The sequence below is a fragment of the Primulina eburnea genome, chromosome 1 (assembly GCF_022965805.1).
Source record: "Primulina eburnea isolate SZY01 chromosome 1, ASM2296580v1, whole genome shotgun sequence".
Taxonomy (NCBI): domain Eukaryota; kingdom Viridiplantae; phylum Streptophyta; class Magnoliopsida; order Lamiales; family Gesneriaceae; genus Primulina; species Primulina eburnea.
Genome location: NC_133101.1, coordinates 25,820,399 through 25,824,880, shown reverse-complemented (window position 1 = coordinate 25,824,880; position 4,482 = coordinate 25,820,399). Strand labels below are relative to the sequence as shown.

Here is a 4,482-nt window from a genome sequence, read left to right as displayed (position 1 = left end):
CTATGCTTGATAAAGATGAATATTTTTGTTTATTTAGCAAAGGTGTTTGCAAAATTTATAAGAATGCATGTTTGATTGGTACGGCAGAACTTGAAAACGATATCTATAACTTAAAATTAAAAGATATTCCACTAAAAAATGTCCAAACAATAACAACAACTGAAACGTCTACTAATTTTTTTTTTTTAAATGTGGAATATTTTTTTTTTAAATTAAAGCTTGCATGTTCGAAATAACATTAAAAAATGATCTTAAATATTCGACCATAAAAATAGCGCAGATTAAAATAACCCAACTCGTCTAAAATCATACGCAAACATAAACTTATAAAATTTCTTAAAATCATCACGTATGAAATATTCATCTCCTCTCAATCTCATAAATCGTAATGCGGAAAACACGCGGTCCTCGGGTCGTGTCACCTTACCAAGTCTGCCTACTCAGAGTTCGGCACCTCCAGTCTCCTCATCATTAAGCTCACCTGTATCACACACGCCTAGTGAGTCTAAAGACTCAACACACATGTACCAGGAATAACAAGTACATATACGTAGCACACAACAGTGAAAAATATCATACTCAATATATCTTTCATGAACTTAAAAGCATTCGTGTCTGTAGTAAAAATCATATATGTAAACGTGTCTTTTCAAAACATGGTAATAATCATAGCATGTCATCTCATGTCATCATATACGTAAACGTGTCGTGTAAAATCATATCGTGTAAAATCATGTCATCTCATGTCATCATATACGTATATATTTTCTTTTTAATTGAATTCAGTTCATTAGCTGTGATTTTCGTATCATCATGTCATCATGTCAGTCGATGGATCCATCTACGTGTAACCGCGGTACCCGGCGGCGGGGGACATCAGCGACACTCTCACCCGTCAACTGAGCCCGAGCCTATCATGTCATCATATCATGTCAATGGAAATACGATCGTCGGGCTCCCTCTGGGGCCTTCTCCCGTAAACAGGCTCCCTCTGGGGCCTTTTCCCTCACGATATCTCCAATCATATCATCGTGTCATCGTGTTAATCACAACTAAATCACTTCCTTCAAAACGTGTCATCATATTCATCACTTAATAAAATCATGCATATACGTAATTTTTCCTTTAAACCAAGCATGCACCGTATTTATTATAATTTCATAAAAATTCATAAACATGATGCATAAACATTTAAAACATGATAAAATGTTAAATCCAAGCATGCGACGTATATCTTCATAAAATCTTAAAATCGTGATCATGATGCATAAACATTTAAAATATCATAAATTTGTGCTCAGGACGCTGGCAGGACCAAAATCTCACCTCGGGTGCAAAATGACCATTTTGTGCCTGGAAACCCAAAAATTACCGTTTTGCCCATAGACGTAAAATTTCACTTCTTTGATATTTTCTTAATTCCATTGACTCTAACACGTCCCAAATAATTATTTAAGCTTACAAAAACTTTCCCATATTTTTATTTGGCTTAAATCTATGACTTTTAAATTAATCTTTAAATATAACCTTTTAATGCGTTTTAATCCCGAATTAAACCAAACCTTAGCATAAAATTCCCAAATTAAAAACTTAGACTTCTAATAATTATTTCAGCTTAAATATAATTTCCCATAATTTTATTAAGCTTAAATCTAGGCTTTCAATTAATTCTTTAATTAACCTTTCGTGCGGCGATTAAATCCCGAATAAATCCAAAACTCATTATTTTGATCCGAAGCTTACCAAACTCCTAAAAATATCTCAAAACATAATTATAAGCATTCCTAAACGTAAATTTGAGCTCATTTCATAACTTAACCGAATTGTTTTAAAACTTGGACTGGGGTCCCGGTTTTAACCCGAATCGACTCGAAACTTAACCAAATTTTCTCCTAGCTTTTACCACACCTAATACACTCATTTACAGCCTTAAAATCATCCGAACCAACCCCCTAAACCTTCGAATATTACCCTGTACAGCTGCTGAAATTTCCAGCATTTAACAAGCTTGACCTTAAAGGGACCCATGCTCCATAATTCAATCCTAGCTTGCATCTAACATGACCGACCACCCATCAACCTCTCCTAACCCACCTTGACATCTTCCTGGACCCATAAAACTCAAGGCCCTAGCCCCATGTACGCAGCACAGCTCACCACTCGCTAATTCCCAAAACCGCAACAAACGAGACCAAAGCTAGCCCCAATCGTTCAAGCGGCCTCTTATCCGATTCCAGCCACGTTCGAGCCACTCTAGGCCACGGTTCAGACCCACTAGGATCTGGTCCAGGTCTAGGAACGGCCCTTGCACAGCCGGCACACCCTAAACCTACCGATCTATCCATACTCGACTCGAGACCAAGAGTTTCCATCTGCCCGTGCTAGGTCTCGATCTTCACCAACCTTCAGCCCTTTGACACCAAAAATCTGGACATATAAGGTCCCTAAAACAACAAAGTTCAGCAGTCCCCTTGCACAAAGATCACAAAACATGAGTTATATGCCAAACCATGCAAGATTTTGTCAAGTTTAAAACAAGTACATCACCACAAGAAAGATCTATAATTTTCGATGCACACACAAAATTTTCAGAATAATATGGCGTGTATGAGAGAAAATGGGAGATACGAGCGTGCCTTTGATGATTCATACACAAAACGATGAAGAAAGGAGCAACGAGGAGGCGCCGGAAACTTTCTTTTGCAAGGAATTGAATTGGCCGATGCTTTCAGCTGTTGGGGTGTTGAAACCGAAAGGAAGGTTATGAAATAATGGAGTGTCGGCTGCTGAAACAATTGGGTTTAGGTGGAGAGGTGTTTAGGTGGTAATTATATAGTTTAATAATAGATAATGGGTATTAAATTATCAATTAAAGGTTTAAAAAGATTTTTAGGTCCAATAAACCTAAAAGTAGGCCCATTAAATCCAAACACACTCCTGTAAAATAATTCGTGTTTGAAAATTTTTGAAAATATTAACCGAACCTTCAAAAAGTCCCCCGATTTGATAAAATTCGCGTACCGTTAAAAATAAAAATCTTGCGGGTAAAAATACTCAATAAAGCCTTTTTTTTTTCAAAACACACTTAAAACACCTTAAATTAATTAATAAAAATTATTCATGTAATAAAAATAATTTTTACTGAAAATTCTCCGGTCTCCGTTCTTCGTTCGAGCGCGAAATGCAACTTAAAAATCTTTAATGCATGAACTTTTAAAATTTTATGAAATAGATTCTATTATGCAATAATAATGCATAAAAATAATTAAACTCATAATTTATGAAATAAACATACATTTAATGCTTTAAAATAAATTAATAAAATACCAAAGAAATTTAATAAATTGCATGCATGTGGTTTACGTGAACTTTCTGATTTTCGGGACGTTACAACAACAAACAAGCGAAAACAAGATACTCTAAATTCGGCACAATTATGGCATGCTCGATTAGGACATATTTCCCTAAGAATGATGAACAAGCTAGTGGGAGTAGGCATATTTGATATATCTGATATTAATTCTCTCATAACTTGTGAATTCTGTCTAAAAGGAAATATGACCAAAATTCTTTTTAAGGGCCATGTGGAGCGAGCCAAAGGATTATTGGATTTGATCAATACCGATGTGTGCGGTCCACTTAACATCACCACTAAGAATGGACATGGCTACTTCATCACCTTTACCGATGATTTTTCAAGGTACGGGTATGTGTATTTGACGAAATACAAATCTGAAGCCTTTGAAAAGTTCAAAGAATTCAGAAGTGAAGTAGATAAACAGTTAGGACGAAGCATCAAGTCACTTCAATCTACCTACTCATCCTAGGTAGATTGGGCGCAATAACACCTATTTAATTGGAAAATAAAATTTTATAAAAATTAGTTTTCAAAAATAATGCATTTGACATTTTAAAAGTCCCTCGTTTGCCCAAAACCGACTCCCCAGATAAAATCGAGCTTGTCTCGTAAAATAATTTGAACTCTATCATTTTTAGAAAAATTTAATCATTTTTTTTCAAATTAATAAGCCTTGAAAATATTTATTGAAGAATATATATTTTGTCTTGGTCGTCCCCGGACTCCTTTCCCAGCCTATTATCGAATTTTCGGGTAAAATCCTTCAATTTCATGAAATCATGTTGTATAAACATTTAATCATGCAATCATAACTTTAATCATATAATATGCATAATGCAAGCATTTAAAACCAGTCAACTAAAACAAATATGTAATTTAATTCATTTGCATGCATGTGATTTATGTAGGTTGGCGTTTTGGATGTTACAGATTATAACACCCACCACCTCATCGAAAATCGTAAGGTCCACATGCCACATACACATTACATTAACACATCTATTCTCCCACATTCATGTTAACATTCACACTCATTATTTGTAGGTCCCGCTGTCCACTCATTCATCTTATTCTTAATTTAAATTAAATAAATTCAATTTCAAATTTTTTAAGAAATTTAAATT

At 34.8% G+C, this 4,482-nt stretch overlaps 1 long non-coding RNA gene across 1 annotated transcript; it reads right to left on the bottom strand.

The window, feature by feature from the left end:
- Nucleotides 1–238: 238 nt before the first annotated feature.
- LOC140829602 (uncharacterized) lies at nt 239–2,987 on the bottom strand. Its single transcript, XR_012117488.1, has 2 exons — nt 2,637–2,987; nt 239–481 (listed from the first exon to the last, which is right to left on the bottom strand). It is a non-coding gene; the product is annotated as an uncharacterized lncRNA (long non-coding RNA).
- Between the last annotated feature and the right edge of the window lie 1,495 nt (nt 2,988–4,482).